This window comes from Stenella coeruleoalba (genome assembly GCF_951394435.1).
Source record: "Stenella coeruleoalba genome assembly, chromosome: 7".
NCBI lineage: Eukaryota > Metazoa > Chordata > Mammalia > Artiodactyla > Delphinidae > Stenella > Stenella coeruleoalba.
Genome location: NC_137153.1, coordinates 107323393 through 107344752, shown reverse-complemented (window position 1 = coordinate 107344752; position 21360 = coordinate 107323393). Strand labels below are relative to the sequence as shown.

At 41.6% G+C, this 21360-nt stretch overlaps 1 long non-coding RNA gene across 8 annotated transcripts in view; it reads right to left on the bottom strand.

The window, feature by feature from the left end:
* LOC307189277 overlaps positions 1-21360 on the bottom strand; it is a 925047-nt gene that overhangs the window by 355477 nt on the left and 548210 nt on the right. For all 8 annotated transcript variants that reach the window (XR_013829131.1, XR_013829132.1, XR_013829133.1 and 5 more), the window contains one exon: positions 20770-21228. This is a non-coding gene — a long non-coding RNA (uncharacterized lncRNA). The remainder of the gene's footprint in view (positions 1-20769; positions 21229-21360) is intronic.

The following is a 21360-nucleotide window of genomic DNA, read 5'->3' as shown; positions in this document are numbered from 1 at the left end:
TAGGCAGGGGAAGAAGCCTCCATTAGAGGGAGAGGAAAGAGAAGATCTAGCTGAGGAAGCCAGCTTCGAGCTGAGATCTACATCGGGAGAAGTCCAAACTTCAGTCCGCAGATTGGAGCATGAGGAACAGGATGGGGGAGGGACTAGTCCAAGCTCCCGCAGCAAATAACTGGCAGAGCTAGGACTATAGCTGAGACAAACAGCCACAACTCAGGGAATTTATGTAAGGTTTCACTTTAAATATTCTTGACATGTGGAAACTAAGATAGCCCTTATGCTTACAGCCTTCACTAAATTCCAGATAAAAGGAGTTGATTTTTTTTTAATCTCCAGAAAATCCAAAAGCTGAGCAGTCAATTTAATAGGCAAATAGCCATTTCACTACTTTAAGATAATCACAATGATTAGAAAAACTCGTTACAGGACCATAAAATCATTAAAAATATACAGCTATAAAACTCTGAAAGATCAGTCAGGCAAGTATTCTCTAGATTATTTTGATTACATGTCTCTATCAGAATATACAAATCAATCAATTAGCCAATCAACTAATAAAAAGACATATGTAGAGAGGGAGGATACACATAGGATAGACTTATGTATTTATTTACTTGCTATTTATATTATGTGCATTCCAAAAAGATACACAAAGCATACAAGTTTTAAAAGATGCACTGGAAATAAATGAAAGTAAAAGTTCCAGAATTTTCTTTCCTCACCCCAGTGGATCAGTGTGCATACACTTTGAGGAAGCTTTGTCTCTCTTTGACGACAACTGATCTAGTCTATTGCTTTCAGCTTAAGTCCACAGAAACTGAGGCCAGAGATGAGAAATCAGAAAGCACTACTCATGACCCAATATAATAAGAGAGCCAAAGTGCCTTAAAATAAACTCAGTTTCACGTATATATGCAGAGTATTATAAACTACCCCACTTGTTAAAATTATAATTTTTTGTATGCTTTCACTTAGTCTTTGCAAGCCCTTTTCTTATTTCCTAGAGATTGATGCTTTGCTTCTGATCTCCTCTCAACAGTGAGCAATCCAGGATTAGCAAACCTCTGTCACCAGACCCCAGCAAAGAGTAAACTCCCTAAAGTCCAGAGGCTCAACCTGAATGCAATCTGTTTCCCTCAAGGATTCCCAGCACAGACACGGGCTCCCAGCCTGCTTAGGAATGCGGCACTGCACTTCTCAATAGCATTTTATGACACATTTCTCAAATCAAATTTAAAAGCATAACTGAGTGGAATTAAATTAATGCCGTCTGGTAATGTCAGCAGCACCAGAGCTGCAACAGGCTGGCTTAACTTTTAAACCTTCTGGAGCTTCATGATAGGTATTCAGTCTGAATCTGTGTACACTGTGTGTGTGTGTGCGTGTGTGTGTGTGTGTGGTTTAGTGGTCTTTGAGAACATAAAAGTACATAGTTACATATACTTAATGAAAACACATGCCCCATGACCTTGATGTTTTTGAATTGACATTGGTATTTCCCTTCATGTTCTACAGAGTACGTTTAGCTTCATTGTATCATTCGATCGTCATAATCACCCTATGAGGAAAGCATTCATGTTTTTGTCTCTTTCCTTTATTATTATTCTTTTTTACTTGAAACCAAGTGCCATGTATCCAAATTCAGCATTCTTTCCACTTGCTAAGTTTAATAACAATGAAAACACCACCAGTCTCTTCAAGATTCCCTTAACCTCTGTTGCTAACTCTAATATTCCATTTGTAATTTTCATCTTAATTGACTCAATAGCAACATTTTACTCAGTTATCACATCCTCATTGTTGAAGCATGTTTTCTTCACTTAATTTTAAGATGCATACCCTTTATTTTTGTTCCTACGTCACTTAACACTTAATTTTTTCCCTGGGATCTTTTTATTTCTCTTTTCTAAACGTTAGATGTCCCAGGGCTCCTTTTTTTCCTCTGTTTAAACTCACCCTTTCTGTGATCTTATCCAGTCCATGGCTTTAAATGCCGTTTTACGATAATGACTTCTAAATATACATCTTCAGCCGAGATGTCTCTCCTAGCTGCAAATCGCTATACTTAATACAAGTTATCTCGACTTGGATATGTAACGGATGTTGATGCAAATAATCAATAAACGATCTATAAAGGGAATAGAAAAGAGTTTTATCTGAGCCAGACTGAGGACTATATCCCAGGAGACACAGATTCAAGAAGCACTTGAATTGTGTTTTTCCAGACTACAAAATGCGAGAGGTTTATAAAGGCAAAAACTGAAAAATTCCATAAATTATTTATTAAGAATTATAATTTGAGCTGGCAAGAAGTAAGGGTACTTGTTAAGCAAGGACTGGCTGGGAACAGAAATGGTTGCATAGTTACAAGGGGAGACCTTGATACCGTAAGGTTGCAGCTGGCAGCTGCTAGCAAAAATACCATTTTGAGAATGGTTGGTGGTGTCCTTGAGTTTGATATAGTTCAGGAAATTCAAGTTCTCAGTGATGCAGGAAATTGTCTGAAACCATATCCAGAAGGGCCACTGGGCTCCATTTTGGATGCCTGAACCACAGTTACTCCATTTTGATTTTTAAATGCATTCTTTTCTTTAATGGTTAAATAGGATGTGCAATGCATGTTTGATAGACCACAAAACAAGCTGTCCTATTTGTCATAAAATTCAAGCCAAATGAAGTATAATCCAGGATGACTTCCCCATACCTTAGATTGTGAAAATTTCTTCCATCACAGGCATAGCAAATAAACCAATATCCCAATCTTAACTCCACCAGACCTGTTCCCCAAAATCTTACTCATATTTGAGTAGTACAGACTCCATCCTGTTAGCTGCTCAGTCCCAGTGACATGACAATATGGAGGACAGCTTAGCATACAAACTGTGCTACCCTTGAGCCCTCTCTTGTGTACTCCACACCTCATTTGTCAGCAAATCCTGGTCACTCTACCTTCAAAGTATGCCTAGAACCTGACCACTCCTCACCTATGCACTGCTCCCACCCTACCTCAAGATACCATCATCTTTTGACACAGAATCCAGAAAATTCCTTCCAAAAGGTGAGTCAGACCATATCACTTCAATGGATGCCCATGAAGCAAAGTCCTTACAGTGACTTACAGGGTCTTATTCCATCTTTTCTTTGAACTCTAGTATTACTTCCAATAACTCAGCCACATTGTTATTGTTAGTGTTATTCTAGAAACACACTAACACATTCTCACCTCAGGACATTTGAATGTGTTGCCTTATTTTTTTTTTTTAACCTAGAAAATGAATCCCCATAAATCTTTTGTTGTCATTGATATTGATACATCACTGTTGATATAGTACAAACAACTTTCGAACACCATGACATCTATTTTTTATTCATGTATTCATATCTACCCGCTCCCTACCAGATGATAAGCTCCATTAGGGCAGGTAATTTCTAAGCCTTGTGTCCCCAGTTCTTGCAACAGTGTCTAGCATGTAGAAAGACTTATCCTTGATTTTGATGGTGTGAATGAAGAGTTCACTCTCATGTCATGAATTGTAGTTTCCAAAGTCTTTTCACATGCACTATCCTGTGTTGATTCTCAAAGCAATCCCAGGAAATACACAAGGTTAGACATTTTCCTATTTAAAAAATGAGGTAACTGAGACTCAGTCAATTAAGTGATTGGCCAAACTCACTCAAGTACTAGAGGAAGAAGCCAGAATTAAACTCCCAATTTCCACGTTCCTAGGCTGCTTCTCTTTCACTGTCTAATGATCTCTGTCACAGGGAGTGTGAGGGCACGTGACAATATGGAGGAAAGGTTGGCATACAAACTGCTATCTGACTATTTGGGTTCAGTTTCTGGTTCTACCTATTCCTTCACTGGTTATTTAAGTTTCTGTTTTGCCTTCTTTCCAAGGGTTATAATCATACGATCTTCCACAGTGGGTCATAATGTGTTAAATGAGTTAACACAGGTGAGACTGTAAGTACAAAGTAAACATTGAAAAACATGTAATTACTGGTATATGAAATTGTTGCAAGAGAAATATGAGTTAGGAGATAGCCACACAGAGTCATGTGGAGATACAACCCACGTGAATTTGGAAACTCCACACTATTTGAAGGAATACATGGATATTAGAAGCTTGGACTTCTATTCCTGATTGTTGAAACAGCATGCGATAAGAAAAACTTTAAACTTAATGCCAAGCTGCAGAATTCATACTGGGAGTGCCGAGGGAATCCAAGAGTCCAGTGCACCTCACAAAAGTCCAGAGAAGCATCCTGAACCATGTGGTGTTTGACATGACTTAAATCTTATGGATCCTGACAGTTCTGCCAATATCTAACACCATGCCTGCATGTAGCTGGCATGTATAAATGTTTGTTGAATGAAAATAAAAATTTGGGTAAAGGAAAACTAAGGATGATGAGAGAGAGCACAGTGCATAGAGAAAAGGTGGGAAAGTAGGGGGTACAGAAAGTATATTAGTTACCTAGTTCTACATAACTAATTGCCCCTAAACTTAGCAGCTTAAAACAACTAACATTTATTATCTCTGGAGGATAGCTGAGGTGACAGATGACTTTCAATAAATATTTATTTCAGAACTAGTTACAGATATCATGCCAATACTTAAGAGAAGTGGTTGTCTTTATTCATTAGAATAATAATATGCCAGGCAGTTTAGAAATATTTATGTATGTTATCTAAATTTATCACCACAACAATTCTATGACATAACTGTCACTCGTCTTGTTAATTCATTCATTAATTAGTTTATTTATTAAGGAAACTATTTATTAATCCTCTACAACATGCCAGACTCTGTGAATTCAGAAGCAAACAAATAGATAAAAATCCCTGCCTTCGGGCTTCCCTGGTGGCGCAGTGGTTGAGAGTCCGCCTGCCGATGCAGGGGACACGGGTTCGTGCCCCGGTCCGGGAAGATCCCACATGCCGCGGAGCGGTTGGGCCCGTGAGCCATGGCTGCTGAGCCTGCGCGTGCAGAGCCTGTGCTCCGTAACGGGAGAGGCCACAACAGTGAGAGGCCTGTGTACCGCAAAAAAAAAAAAAAAAAAAAAAAAAATCCCTGCCTTCATGGAGCTTATATCAAAGAAGGGAAAGACAGACAATAAATATAGATGAATATACAGTAAAATGCATAGTATGTCGGAGGGTGATGTGTGCTGTCAGGAAAACAAAGCAGGGAAGGAGAAAGGAGACACCCCAAACACAGAGAAATTAAGTAATTGCCCAGCATTGCACAGCCAGCAAGGGGGCGGAAACAATGTACCATTTTGAGTTTGAACCCACAGGGTGTGCTAGTAACCACAGACTGTACCACGATAACAAGAACTTCAGAGATTCCTTAGGGCACTTTTTCATGTAAGATCCCTCATGCAAGTAGTTAGAGAAAATCCTAACTCAAATGGGAAATTGTTTTACATAGCAGGAAGCCTGGAGTTTCCAGCCCTGGAATGCCAGACACTATCTTCCCTCTGGGAAAAAGGCAGCTGCAATTTTAGCTTCCCATCCAGATACTCCAACACCCAATAGAAGAAACTGAACTTCTTCTTGGCCAAGAAACCTTTCCCAGAAAGCTTGAGAAGACATCCCCTTATTATCCAAAGGAGGATCACATGATCCCCACCAAGCACATTCCTGACAAGGCAATGAGTGCTCTCGGTATTCTGGATTTATCCCTGGAGTCAGACAGAGTTATCCTCCCCTGTGTTATGCAAGGGAGCAGTGGTGATTTGAAGAAAATCCGTCAACAGGAAATGTAGGGAGTAGGAAATTGCCAGCATTTGCCATTGATATGGTCCAAGCCTTATTCATGGTCCACTGATCAAGAGTGGACACACACAAGAAATTTTAGAAGTAGTTATTGATTTGAATTCGAGTGAGAAATAGAAAAAAAAAAAATAAGGAAAAGAGAAGAGGGGGGGAAAAGGAGGTGGGAGAAGTAGAAGAATTCTGGTCCTAATATAAAGGAGAGATAATGCACAACACTCTGAACTGAGAATGAAAAGACTCCATTCCCCATCATTGCCCAGCCATTCAATAGCTGTTCGACTTGGGCTAATCACTTAACCGCTCTGGGACTCAGTTTCATGAACAGCAACTCTAGTCTAATAATGCTCGTTAGTCACATTTCGTGATCAGCAGAAGATTTAATGAGATGTCTGTGTTCACTGAGAAGAAAGCGATACGTGACATTCCAGTTCAAAGTGGGTTTGGTCTTCATTTACAGATATAGAGTGAATTGGAGTGTGTCTACAAGACAAAGATAATTGAGTTAGTCAAGCAGATGATTCAAAGAGGGCAACGCACATACACAGACACGTGCATTGGTGCATGCATGCACTCACAGTCACACACACACCCCTATAATCCTTTCTCACTAAAAAAATATTGTTGTTTATTGTTCTTTGAGCAGTTGTTGTTTGCTAGGCACTAGCTAAATAATGTATGAGCACTGTCTCGTTTAATTTCCCAACAACTCATGAGTTAGATGCTACTGTATAATAGTTTTCTGTTTGAATTATATGGAATAGATTTTTCAGATTTCCACTTCATTCTGCATATATGCACTTTCTCTTCGCCGTGAAACAGATCTCATTTCAATGAATGACTATGGTCTTCAGGTTGTTTCTCCTAAATTTAAGCACAGTCCTGCAGTCATTTTCCTTGCACCAATGAACCATTCCGTGGTGCTTTGAGCTGATCAGATCAAAACTGTTCAGGAAAATTTAGCGCCAGCTGGTTCCTAAATGCTGAGTTGGCTCTGGTTCTTTCTTGACCATCCTACTTTTGCTCATCCAGTCTCAACACTGAATTCGGTGCCCATCCATCATTTGTAACATGTCCCTCTCAGCAATTCCTCAACAGAAACCTTGCCTGAGAAGTATCATTGACAATAGCAAACTAGCATTACATGTTGGATTCCTCTTCAATACACTTACTCAGATGATATGAATATCTGACACGAGACAGGAAAACAAGGTCAGAAAGAGATTCAGAGAGAATGAGTGATTTGGCAGGTTTCCTGTGAGAACTCCAGGGGAAGGACCAGGGCTAGGCCAAGGGCACTGGGTACAGAGTCAGGAGAGGTGAAAACTACTGTGGCTCTGCCAGTACCATGCTGCGTGACTCTGGGCAATTATTTTTAAATCTCCCAGCATCAATTTTCCCATCTGTAAAAATGGAGGGAGAGAACTAAGCTGAGATTGGAAAGCACCTGGCCTGCGGGCCTCTAGTAGACATCGAGAATCAATCATGGTACTTTTCCCACTGAGCCTATGATGGGTTCCCGTGTTCTTCTCAGCACACACTCCACGTACACTAAAGCAACTAGAGCTTGCATATCATTTAGAATATATCTGTCATTCCTGGTTGAAATAATCTCTAACATCCATTTTGGATCTCATATTTTAGGAATATATTGCTGCTGTGGAAAGAATCATGAACTTGGGATCAGATAACCAGGTTTAAATCCTGGTTCTGACATTTATTACTTCTGTGACCTTAAGCAAATCAATTCATATCTTTGATCTGTGTTTTTTTTTTTTAATCTGCAAAATGGGAATAAAATATCAACATCCTATTGTTGAAGTGAAGATCAAATAAGATATATGAGAAGGCACCCAAAGCATATAGCATATCCTAGGATATTGTAGACATCCAATCAGCCATTAAAATTAATATTTTAAAGGTGGCATCTGGTGAGGCAAATGCATATGTGATGAGATTGCTAAGAATGCTGGAGGCCAAGAGGAAAGTGAAGGAGGAAAAGAGGGTCATTCCTCCTTGGATATTACAGCTGTTCCCTTTTTCTACCACTGCTGCTGACGGATCCTACAGTCCTGACCTAATTATCAGCAGCCTACCGTATTGCATGTCCTTGACTCCATCAAGAGGCTAGGTCTTCCTCTTTGGCCCTGATATCGGGCTCACAAATCAATTTCTCAATGACACGTCTAGAAACCGCCAGTATCTGTCTGATCCCTTTCTGCTTTGTTCCCACCCCCCATACACCCCCTCCCCACACTCAAAGGGATGGTATCTCCTCAGTATCTTAATGCAGTCCTTGGGCTTGGCTCATCTATGTTCAGTCTTAATTGTGTGTGTTGGAGGGAAGGGTAGTTTGAGGTCAGAGGATGGTGCTAGGAGCTTCTTTCCTTCCACATCACCAGTACAACCCTAGGTGTTCAGCGTCTCGGTCTCTGTTTCCAAAGTTTGTAAGTATCCTGCTGTTGGAAGACAGTTGTCCATGCAGGATAATTATGCTGGGGGTGTTAAAATATCAGGGCATAAGCTGCAGTCCACTGGTCATTTGACAATGATGCCAGATTTATCGAAGGCAATTACAGGTCCTCCTGTAGAGCTCCTCACTGCAGGGGAAGTGTAGGTTCACTACTAGAACACAGCTGGGACGGTCTTTAGCCTGCCCACCTCCCTGCCCTGGTGGCAGGAGCTCTGTGCTCGGGCAAAACAGGGAAATCTTTTTTTAGATGACATTACCTGAGTGTTCCTCATCTCTCCTCTTGCCCCTAAGAGTCTACAGAATCTTATCTAGTCTTGGGTGATTGTGTATGTGTGTGGGAGGACCCATTATGCATGCATGTATCTTATTTTTAGGTCTGAATCAGTTTATGCCTTTGTATTCTATAACTGTAGTGTCACCCAAAGCATGAGTGGGGGGCTTCCCTGGTGGCGCAGTGGTTGAGAGTCCGCCTGCTGATGCAGGGGATGCGGGTTCGTGCCCCGGTCCAGGAGGATCCCACATGCCGCGGAGCGGCTGGGCCCGTGAGCCATGGCCGCTGAGCCTGCGCGTCCGGAGCCCGTGCTCCGCAGCGGGAGGGGCCACAGCGGTGAGAGGCCCGCGCACCCCCCCCCCCCAAAAAAAAAGCATGAGTGGGATTATGTCGAGGAGTGTATGCTGGGTAAAAGACTGGTTCAAGGTCCAAGGGAAGAAATTTGATAAGTTCCTGGGTAGGTAAAAAGCATATTAATTAATGCTTTAAAATATTTTCCAGTCATCATTTTACCTAGAACAGGTTTTACTCTAGGATAATCAATGACATAGTAATTACTCTATAAATCCTAAACGTATTCCAAGCAGGACAGATATTGTTTAATGAACTTGGGCAGCCAAAGGTGGGCATGGAGATAAGTCTAGGAGTAGGGGGCTAAGAAGAGCTAAGTTACCTTGCAAAATAGAATAAATGTGATTTGGAGGTTCCTGAAGGCATCTGGGAGGAATGGAGTCTGGAGAAGATGTGGATGAGGGAAGAAGTGACACGGGAAGAAGTGGTGAGAGGCTTGCACACATTGTCGGATGAAGCAGCCACGAATAATCCCCAGTTGAGCAGCAAAGAGGCTTTTACAACCAAGAGCATCGAATACTCATCTTGTTATTATTGGTTTGCATTATTGTGACACAAAACTCCCTTTAGGGCCCAAAGTTTTCAATAAATATTCTGTACTTAAAAGTGGATATATGTGAATGGTGTGGGGTGTGTGTGTGTGTGTGTGTGTGTGTGTGTGTGTGTATGTGTGTAAATGAAAGAAGGCTAAAGATGAATGTCCACACAGCTCCAAGCAGTCTCCAAGTATGGAGCACCATGCATGTGATGCTGAGATGACTCATAAAGGGGGAAGTCATGAGTTCAAACTATAAATGAAGTCCTGCTCAGAAACCTGCAAAAATGCCATGAGAGATTCTGACTTCCAAAAGGCACAAAATTTGGGACCCAAACCAGTCTTACATATATCTCAAGGATCAGGAAGGCTCAGTGAATATTTGGGTTTGACACTTCGCAGATCAAATGCCTTCTTCCCTATGGACCCTTCTTCCAATACCATCCAAGAAAAATTAACTACTTCTTGAGGCTCTTACATAACTTTGCCTCTACAGAACCTGTGATTACGGATTTTGCTGTTTGTCCCTGTCTCTCACATTAATCTGTTCCTCAATGCTATTCCTATTTGTTAATATTTCTTTAGAACTTTATTATCCCTGTGTTCTGTGCAATGAGTTAAAACTGCTTAAAATGCTTTTCTTTTACTTCCTAATAAAAGGTTACATACCTCTGCATTGGTTCAGGACTGGGAAAATAAGTCAATCTAACCGGAATGATAGGGACTTCCCTGGTGGTCCAGTGGTAAAGAATCCGCCTTCCAATGCAGGGGACACGGGTTAGATCCCTGGTCAGGGAACTAAGATCCCACATGTCACGGGGCAACTAAGCCTGTGTGCCACAGCTAGAGACAGAAAACCTGCACACCACAACTACAGAGAAGCCCGAGCACTGCAACAAAAGATCCCGCATGCCTCAACTAAGACCCGACACAGCCAGAAAAAGAAATAATGATAATAATAACCAGAATGATAGAAACTGTGACAGTGTGTGAAGAAATCTCCAAAGTCTGGAGAAAAAAGTGAAAGACTAATGAAAAAGAGGGAAGCCTCAAAGAGGAACTTGGCGATTTTACTAGCAGGAAGCCAGGCTCTTCATAACAGCTCTTTGAACCCAAATGGTAGCATCTTCCCTTCCCTCTTTTCTACCTCTTTCTTCCTCCTATCCCATCTTATTGGAACTTGGACAAAAGCTAAAGACTCCATCCCCAGCAGCTTGGTGTTAGGTGAGACCCACTTTTATGATGATGTAGTCAGGGTGGGGTCCAGTGTGGCAGAGACAACGCTTAAGTGAAAGCATCTCTCCTCAGTGACTTTGTCTAATAAACTATGGTCAAGGTCAAGTACACTTCAGGCCATTTATAGGCTCAGTAGTTCCATGTTGAAAATAACTGCTAAGATTTAAATAACCAACTTTCAAACTTTTGGAATAAACTCTATTGATACTTAGGCTGCAGCTTTTCAGAAATACAGCTGGACTTGTTAAATTGCCCCTCACTCCTGTTACCAAACCCTAGGGAGTTTCCACACCACCATCAGTATTCATTGGACGTAATTTTACCATCTTCATTCTCAGGAATGTTTATGGAACACTCTGTGGCCTGCCCTATTCTAATTTGGCCACAGGAAGATGTTCAAATTGATTGTTCAAAATCAATTTAAGGGACCACTAGTCATCCAGAGGCTAATTGTTGTTATTATCTTATTATTCATCATAATCCCAATAACACAAGAATAATGCAAAATTGAAAAGGTAAATCCAATTTGCTATGCAGTCATCAGAAAAGATTGTAGCGATTTCTAAACACAGCCCTTGGGAAGCAGTTTCCGTGCTCTTTGCTCCACTCAGGTTGGCAAATGTCTACTAGGCTCTTCCTGTGTATAAGGCCCTAAATTTGCTACTGAGATGGGGACCTTGTGGCAGGGGTGGTGATGGGGATGGTGGGTTGTGGGAGGATACAGCAGGAAAAAGCATATGGTCCCCGATTTAACGGAGCTCTCTGTCCAAAAAGGTAATGTGCTTATTCACTGTTATGTAAAAGAAATGGATACGTACAAACAACTCACTAATCATTATGGTGCACAGTGTAGGGAATAATTACTGTAGTTTCCTTTTTCAGAGATCTAGGACTTCACATAAGAGGTGATTTTAAAGCAAGGTCTTGAATGATACCTTGTATTTATTGTTCCAATAAAGAAAAGAGAAAGAACTCTTGGCCAAGGAAATTGTATGAGGAAAGGCACAGAAAAAACACAGGTGATTTCGGGGAGTGGTGGTTCTCCTGTTTGGTCTAGCAAAGAAAGAGTACACCAGAAGGAGATGGGATGGGGAGAATTTACAGTTGGAAATGAGACTAAAAGGGAGGGAGTATTGCTGTGGGGCTGGATGGGCCAGGATGGCAGGATCAGCTACTTGGGTTTTATCTTCAAAACAGAAAGGAAAACGTGGAGCCCTTAAAGCAGGGGAAGTATTAATTAAAGTAGAGGTCTCAGATCTGAATTCAGGCTGAGAACTCACATGCCAATTACAAGAGCTGGTTTAGAGGTGGAGGAGCCTGGAAGCAAAAAAAGTGACTAGATTTGAGTCATTGCAAAAATGTGGATGATTTGATGGAATTGAATCTGTGCTGTTATCCATGTTGCCATGAATATTCTTTTACATGGTTCCACACAGTGGAATATCATATAGTAGCAAAAAATGAATGAATTATAGGTATACTCAGTGATTTAGGTGAATTTTAAACATAACGTATTGAACCAAAATAAAAGCAAGTTTCAGAAGACAACCTATAATACAATATCATTTATTGAAAGCTCAAAAATAAGCTAAATAATAAGTTTAGTGTATGTACACATATAGTTAATCTGTATTTTAAAAATAAAAGAAAATCGGGCTTCCCTGGTGGCACAGTGGTTGAGAGTCCGCCTGCCGATGCAGGGGACACAGGTTCGTGCCCCGGTCCGGGAAGATCCCACATGCCGCGGAGTGGCTGGGCCCGTGAGCCATGGCCGCTAAGCCTGCGCGTCCAGAGCCTGTGCTCCGCAACGGGAGAGGCCACAGTGGTGAGAGGCCCGCGTACCGCAAAAAAAAAAAAAAAAAGAGCAAACACAGAAGTCACTGATTCAGCCAAGCCAGCTGGAGTTCACGTATAAGGTCCAATCCTGGTGCCCAAGAGCATGGACTCCAGCCAGACAGCCTAGTTCACAGGTGGGACTCACAATTTCCTGCTCAATCTCTACCTAACTGGCACAGGTGTTAAATGAAATAATGTAAATCCAAGTCCCACAGTGTCATTGGCACACAGTAAGTGTTTACTATATTATAGGTAACAGAGAGAAACTATGGATGTTTGGACTCACAGAAGATCCCAGACTTTGGAAAATATCATTATTTTTAAGCCCACTTGCTTGGGGGAAAATGGGGGAGGGCTTGAAGCCCAAACTGTAGATTTGCTTGTTTAGGACTTATCCTGCCCTTCCTGGCTCCTATGTGGTAAAACCACTGGTTGAACGCTCATCAAATCCTTACTCCTGGGTGAAGCTGTTGAAGGCAGGGGCAAATAGAGGCCAGAATTGAAAGGTTTCACCAAGGAGAACACAGTTAGAGCTGGAATAACCAACTGGAAAGGCTTCTCTCAATCCTGAAGTATGACTGCTGCTTTTTGTTGTTGCAGTTGTTTAGTTAATCTTTTCCAGTTGAAATACCTCCTAGGGCTTGGTGGATGAACACTTCAAAGTGTCTGAGGGGAGATTATGTTTCCACTTAACTCTACTGATTAGCTTTGATTCCACGTTAAGCGAGTTAGGGTAAATTATTGCTAGTGGGAATCTTATTACCTGGGTTCATATTCAGTGTATCCTGAAAGGATCAGGACACTTGGAGAATCTGGGTAATAGAAATAATACCGGTCAGAGAGGGAAAGTCTTAGATTCTGGTCCCTCCTGTTGAATGCTCTTGTCATGTAGCCTTGACTCCTTCTACAAGGAGTCAGGAAGTCAGAGAAGCATTGTCATAAATACAATCCTCTAGACTGTGATAATTACTGCAATGAGTTATTGCAATGCACTAATAGCTAATAAAAGGGAGGAGTTAACTAAGATTGGAGAGAGTGAAAGACTTCATGGACAAAGTGGCTTCTAAGCTGGGATGCAGAGGAAGGATGGCTCTGAAGATGTTCAGACCATTGACAGCCTTGGGAATGAAGCCAACAATTTTGAATTCTATCCTCCAAGGCAGGGAGGCAACATACTGCCTGGGAAAGAACAACTGAGCACGTCAGGAAACCTAGAATCTTGATTATCTCTGTGCCCTTGGGTAAGCCATTTATATTCTCTGATTTGTGTAGGAAGAATGAGAAAGTCTAAGGCAACTCTGGTTGACTCCAAGTCTTTTGAAAGGTTATGTTTTATATGTACAAATGTGTTTGTGCTCTTGGGATAGGTAGCTAGTCTTTCCTTCAAGCCATAAATCATCCCTTTAATTGTCAATCAGCTGTCCATCAAGGCCAGAAGGATGCTCTTGCCTGTCAGATCTCTATTTCATCCCTGGGTAATTGGCTCCTAAGTGTTCTGATATATTGGTGGCTATGAGCCTGCTAGTAACTTCCAGGAAGGGAAGAGGTGTGCAAGTCAAGCAAAGCGGCACGTTCAGAAAATAAAAGGAGGAACAAAAATATTTCTCCTTCCCTAGCTCTGTGGTGCCATCAAACGTGACGCGTCTTGGGAGGCAGCGCTGGGTGAGGGCACGCGCATTTTAAGGTGTCACAACGGGCAGTACGCACATAAGCGAGTATCTGATTGCGCTCCGAAAGCAGAAAGGCACCTACAAAACCCTGAAAAGACAGTGTGGTGTAGGAAAAATAAATGGTCTTGGGGTCAGAAGATCTGCATTTGAGGCCCAGGTCTGCTCCAACACCATGTGTGACTCTGATAAATGACTTGTCTTCATGGGGATCCTGCTACTTATAAAATGGTCATAACCATGTTTATGAGGCAGAATTTCTAGGAAGAGTCAATGAGGTAATATATGTGAAGATGCTAAATAAGCAACTGGCATATAGAAAGGAATCAGTAGAGTTGAAAAACAGTAGTTGGTTTGAGTTTTGTGAATATAAGGAACAAAGACTGAATTTAAGGCACGCTGCTGAGGTAAATGATAGATTTCAAGAGTAACCATAAGTGAGCTGAAGTCTTAATGTTGTACCACAATAGGAGACTCTCATGGAAATTTGAGTATAAGGTGGTTCTTTGGATTTTAGAGCAAGAATCTGTGGTCCCTCCCTCCAAAACACATGATTGCTGCAGGTTTTTCACCTACTTCCTTATTCTCTTCTTCAGACTTCTCTGCACCCATAGCTTCTACCTGCTAGATTCTATTTACTGAACTCTATGCCTCGATAATGGCTTCTCATGGCTGGTCTCTTTGCTTCCAATTGTACCTTCGATTCATGTATTCATTCACTTACTCAACCAACATTCAACACATATTTATCATGTCACAGTGTCTGCCACACTGGTGATACAATGTTGTCATAGGCAGACAATAATCCCATCCCATGGAGACTCTGCACTCTAGTTAGGAGAGGCAGAGAGTAAAAACCCTATTAGAACAGAAGATGATCCAAACGATGGAGAAAAATCAAGCAGGGATGGGGGATGAGAAGTTACCTGGGTGGTAGTGGGTCCTTGACATTTTTAACAGTGTTCAGAGCAAGTTTCACGGAGAAGATGACATGTGATCAAAGACCTTTAGGAGGCAAGGTAATGAGTGAATCATGCAGACACCTGCGAGAACATTATAAAGAAAAGGGTGAGTGTAAAGACTGTTACATGGGAGTAGGTATTGGGCATATCAAGGAGAAAAGGAGGCTGAGTGATTGGCACGAGATGAACAGGGAAGGCAGTGGTAGAAGGGAATAAAGTTAAAAAGGTAAGGCAGAGACCCTAGCTGTATAGGGCTGTGCAGACTAAAAAAAGTTGGTTTACTTTGAGTGGGATGGAAAGCTATTGAACAGAGAAGTGATGTTCTGGCTGCTATGCTGCAAACAGATCTATATGAGACAAGGGCAAAAGACCGTGGAATAATTCCAATGAGAGAAGTTGATGGCTACAATGAAGGTAGTAGCAGAAAAGGAGATAAGTGGGTGATTTGGAGTCTGTTTTGAAGTAAGAACTGCCAGCTTTTGGTGATGAATTGGCTGTGGGATGACAGAGGGAGAAAAATCAAGGTTTCAACTGCCTAGTTTAATCTGAGTTCCCAGTACACATTTCCAAGAGTGGGGGTTAGATTCCCTGAGTAGAGCTTTTCCTACCACGTTCTCTCACACGCCACTGGCTAGTATATGAATTGGCCACTCCATCCAGAGCCACAGTAGCAGCCGAGCATGGGGGTGGGCTGTGTGAGCCGCTTCCATGCTGGAAGTCAAGGGGATGCCCTTTCAGCAGGCGGTGTGGACAGAGATAGATTTCCATAGAAAGATCAGGAAGCACACCTTTAGAATGGAATGAACTGTCATCATTATTGGTATGCCTCGTTACTAACTTATACCTTCTTATCTGCCTTATTTTGCAGATTGGGGTATGATAATTACAGAGGTTATATAATGAACTCAAGTTTAAGTAGCTATGTCAAGATTTAAATAAGACTGGAGCCCAAGCCCTCGGCCTCTTTATGCTTTCTTTCTTCACTACACTCCAATATTCATTCTTAACGTTGGATTTTTTCCCTGTTATGTTTACTACTCAAATCACAAAATCGTCAAGTGAGAGCTTCTGTTCTTGACACTGTCACAGGGCAAATGCATGGTACAGTGTAGTAGTTTTGAGTGTGGCTCTCGTGCCACCCTGCTAGGGTTCAGACCAAAGATCTTATTAATTATGTGTTCTTGGGCAAGTTGCTTCATTGCTCTGAGCTCTTAGTTTGGGATTAATATCTGTACACATTTCACAGGGCTGTTGTTTAAAATATACAAGATAATGCATGTGAAATGCTCAACACAGTATCCATGCACGTATTAAGTTCTAAAACTTTATTGGTACTATTTAGAAACAGCAGTAGTAGTCGTATCCATATCTTGGATGGGTGGATGAATAGACATGCAAATGTATGTGGGAATATCCTATGATATCTTTTTATAAAAAGCTACTTCCTTTGATGAGGATTTCTTGTTCTTTTAGTTGCTTTGGCAGCTTGGTTAAAAGGGTGGGGATTCCAGTTTTAAACTATATCCCCCTGAGTTATCTGAACAGAACGGTTGAAGCGGAGAAAATGGCTAATAATGTTAAGAACAGCGTCCATCTACAGAAATGACTCCAGCTGTAAGATCATCCGCCTCGTAAATTATTTACGCTATTGTTGATCTAGAATCCACCGCTACAATTTCAAACTTAATTTACTCTAATTACCCCCACTTAATAAGATAACTTGTCAGTTATCACCACTCTCATAATCTCCCACATTTCCAACTCTTTTTAGCCTAAATTATACTCTTCTAAGCTTGTTTTTAATGTACTGCAAAAAAAAAAAAAAATCCTTGGAAGTATAATTAACTTTTTCATTCAAAGTCCTAATTTCCTCTCCAGCTCTGTTGCTGCAGTATTTAAACTATTTATTATGCAGACTTGCAGAACTTAAACTACGAATTACGTACAAATCTCTGGATGCAAGCTCTGTCCTAATCATGGCATCTCAGTGCCTTTCTAGTTCAAGGTAAGCAGAATGTGGGCAAAATGGATGTTGAACATTGCAAATGGGCTTATATTTGAGACTAGGCTTTTTAAGCATGATGTCCGTTATTATTTTTTAACTCATCTTTAAATCTATAAATTCTTTTTAAAAATTAATTAATTTATTTTATTTATTTTTGGCCGTGTTGGGTCTTCGTTGCTGCGTGCAGGCTTTCTCTAGTTGTGGTGAGCGGGGGCTACTCTTCATTGCAGTGCATGGGCTTTTCATTGCGGTGGCTTCTCTTGCTGCAGAGCATGGGCTCTAGGCACGCAGGCTTCAGTAATTGTGGCACACGGGCTTAGTTTCTCCACTGCATGTGGGATCTTCCCGGACCAGGGATCGAACCTGTGTCCCCTGCATTGGCAGGCGGATTCTTAACTACTGTGCCACCAGGGAAGTCCCCAAATCTATAAATTCTTAACTCTTTTAAAATCTGTTTTACTTGTTTCAAATAATGGGGATTTTGATGTAGCTGTTTTTATGTAAGTGTAATAAGTATCAATAGTTTTTCATTCATTCATTCATTTACCCACTCATTCATTTCTTCATTCATCAAATATTCACTGAGGAACAACTTAGTGTCAATGGAACTAGACATAAAATTGGAAAAGTGAATGCAATGTGCTCAGTCTTACCTCTCAAGGAGCTTATACTTCAGGATAAGATACAGATATTTAGACAACTACAATACAACTTGATAAATGCTATGCTTAAGGGAAACAAAGAAATGCGGGAAGAAAAAGGAAGGGCATTTAAATAGACTAAGGATGATGGGGACAGGGAAAGTGTCCTAGAGAGTTTGATGTTAAAATTAAGAATGAGCTGTAGGGGGCTTCTCTGGTGGCGCAGTGGTTGAGAGTCCGCCTGCCGATGCAGGGGACGCGGGTTCGTGACCCGGTCCGGGAAGATCCCACATGCCACGGAGCGGCTGGGCCCGTGAGCCATGGCCACTGAGCCTGCGCGTCCGGAGCCTGTGCTCCGCAACGGGAGAGGCCACAACAGTGAGAGGCCCGCGTACCGCAAAAAAAAAAAAAAAAAAAAAAAAAAAAAAAAAAAAAAAAAGAATGAGCTATAGGAACCAGTTGGGCAAATGAGGGGGAAAACCATTTATTTCTGTGTATGTGGAAGAGTGGGCAGGACTGAAGAGGGCAGAAGGTAAGGATGTGTACAGCTAGAAGGTCAGATAGATCATGGCATATTCAAGGTTTGGAATAAAGAAAGTATGGCTAAAATGTAGAGATTGAGAAGAGGCAAGAAATGGGGCCATGAAGAAAGCAACTGATAGCCATATGTTTATATCTCTTACATACTAAAATATTCACTTAATCCAACCCATCTTTCTAGAGGCAATATGGTAAAAGATCACTAGATTGAATGCTAGAATCTGGAATTAGAAATTTCTCAATTATACTTGACATACATATAATCAAGAAGACATATGTGTGTATATCCAGCAGCAGAAAGCTTGAAAAAAAATACCACTGAATTGTCAGTGTATCTTACACAAGTTAAGTAATGTCTCTGAGTTTCAGTTTCCTCATCTGTTTAAAAGTGAAGGTGGGACTTCCCTGGCAGTCCAGTGGTGAAGACTCTGCTTTCACTGCAGGGGGCACAGTTTCCATCCCTGGTCCGGGAACTAAAATCCCGCAGATCCCGCATGCCGTGCGGCCAAAAAAAAAAAAAGAAAAAACAGGGGAAGGCAATGGCACTAATGGTAGAAGATAACAATGAACAAAGCTATTAACTTTTGGTCTTAAAGTTGAAATGAGACGTGCAACTCCCCCAAATGCATGTTCATTGTCATCTTGTACCATCTTCTACCAATTTGCCTCTGAAGTGGAGGAAGGCAAAGCATAGAATGAATAATAGATTATCCTTACTATGTTTAAACATGCTCAAAGCACTGTTCTGAAAGGTTTACATCTATCAGATCACTTAAACTTTAAACAAACTATGAGGCAGGCACTATTATTCTCAGCATTTTACAGAGAAATGGACACATGGAGAGTTTTCGGTAACTTGCCTAAAATTAGAGGTGTATCTGTAATTTGAACCCAGTCTGTCTGGGATTGCAGTACCCCTATGTAACCACCACAGAATACATCTCATGGAGCAGAAATAAATATACAAAAGACAGGACCTCATGGTCTATAATGAACGGACAGTAATTGCATTTTTTTCCAGCTCTACTGAGACATAATTGGCACATACAATTGTGTAAGTTTAAGGTGTACAGTGTGATGACTTGATACATTAACATATTGCAAAATGATTACCACAATAGAATTAGTTAACATCTCCATCACCTCACAGAATTACTATTTTTTAATGGTAAATGGTATACTTCCAAGTATATAATAGAGTATTATTAATTCTAATCACCATGCTATCCTTTAGATTCCCCAGAACTTACTCACCTTGTAACTGGACCATTGTATAACTTTGACCAACATCTCCCCATTTCCCCCACCTCCCCGCCCCTGACAGCCACTATTCTACTCTGTTTCTATGAGTTTGGCTTATTTTTTAGATTTCACATGTAAGTGAGAACATATAGTATTTGTCTTTCTTTGTGTGACTTATTTCTCTTAGCATAATGCCCTCAAGGTCCATCCATATTGTCACAAATGGCAGAATTTCCCGATTTGCCACTGGGAATCACATACAGAGAGCCAGCTACAGGGGGTGGGGGAGTGTGGGTGAGGTGTGCAGAGAGCTGAGGGTGACCTTGGACCATTAGGGGGGAATTCCACGAGTGAGGTATCCCCAGTGGCCTGTGGACAGTCTCGAGGAGTCCACAGAATGCAATTGGTAGGATCCATGTCCCGGAGTCTTATTTTCCACTCTCCCAGCCTCTCCCTGCCTCACGCTCATGCAGTTCACAACTCAGCGCAGGCATCCCCTACTTTTCTAGAGTTTGCCTTACACCACCTTACTTTAGTGGCCACCTACATTAGTACCTGTGTTTGCTAACTGAAAGAAATCGTCAAAGAATTTTCACCTTTACAAAAAAAAAAGTTGAAAAACGTGGAGGTTAGGGACACCGACCCCCTGAACAGCTGAAAATCTGCATATAACATATAGTCAGCCTTAGAAACGCAGTTTGTCGTATCTGAGGATACAACCAATGGTAGTATTTACTGATAAAAAACATTTACCTATAAGTGGTCCTATGCAGTTCAAACCCATATTGTTCAAGGGTCCACTGTATTTACAACGTAGTTGATGAGTATAGGGTAGGATGTATGCAGGCTATATGCAAATATTACCCTGTATATGAGGGACTTGGGCATCTGTGGATTTGGGTATCCATCCGAGGGAGTCCTAGAATCAATCCCTGTGAGGATACCGAGGGCCCACTGTAATTGATTTTTAATTTTACACCATTTTGGCTTACAAAGATTTCCATAGGAACACTCTCCTTTCACACAGCAGGGCAATCCTGTACTCTGGCTGGATTGAGGGGGAAAAATGGGCCTTTTTGGCAATGTTCCACCACAGCTGGGGAAGCCCCTGTTCACTCACACACTCCCACTTTCCCCTGTGGGAGAAATCACAGGCCAAAATGGTCTTGCCTGACACTGAGCTGTGTGCCTTGGGGAAAGGGGGAAGTGAATAAAGCCCAATTGTTTCTCTTACCTTCTCCAATGCATCCCAAATCAGGTTTTTGGCTTCAGTGGTGTGTTGGAACTTCTCCGCTGGAAAACTGGATTCCATAAAGGCTCTCTCATTTGTGGGTGATTATCTAAGTCAGTGACCTCCAGGGGCTCCAGGACTACAGTCGAGAGGGACTGGAGCCTGTCCGTGGGCCATTGCAGGATCCATAGTCTGGCCTCGGTCTGTATGTCTGGTCACCTGACTCACAGGTGGGCCAGAGTTTTTCCGGGTTCCTTGGCGTGTGGTGCTGGATCCCACAGCTCCCACAAAGGCACTTTTGTCTTGGATGGATGCCAAACTGTTGTTGTTGAGGGGTGGCCAGGGCTAGAACATCTTATTCAGCCATGGTGCTGACATCACTCCCAGTGATTGCATTTTCACGTGGTTCTTCATGATCTCAGAAAATAGAGCCCCACTTGATCTTAACGGTGCAGGAACCTACTGTATGACACAGAGAAAAGGTTTATGAATATTTTTTGAAAGGAAGGATACATGAAGATACAAAAGCTAGGAGTACCACAGTGAAGTAGGAAACCAGCTCGACTGGAAGTCCTGTGATTTGTGCCCCGATTT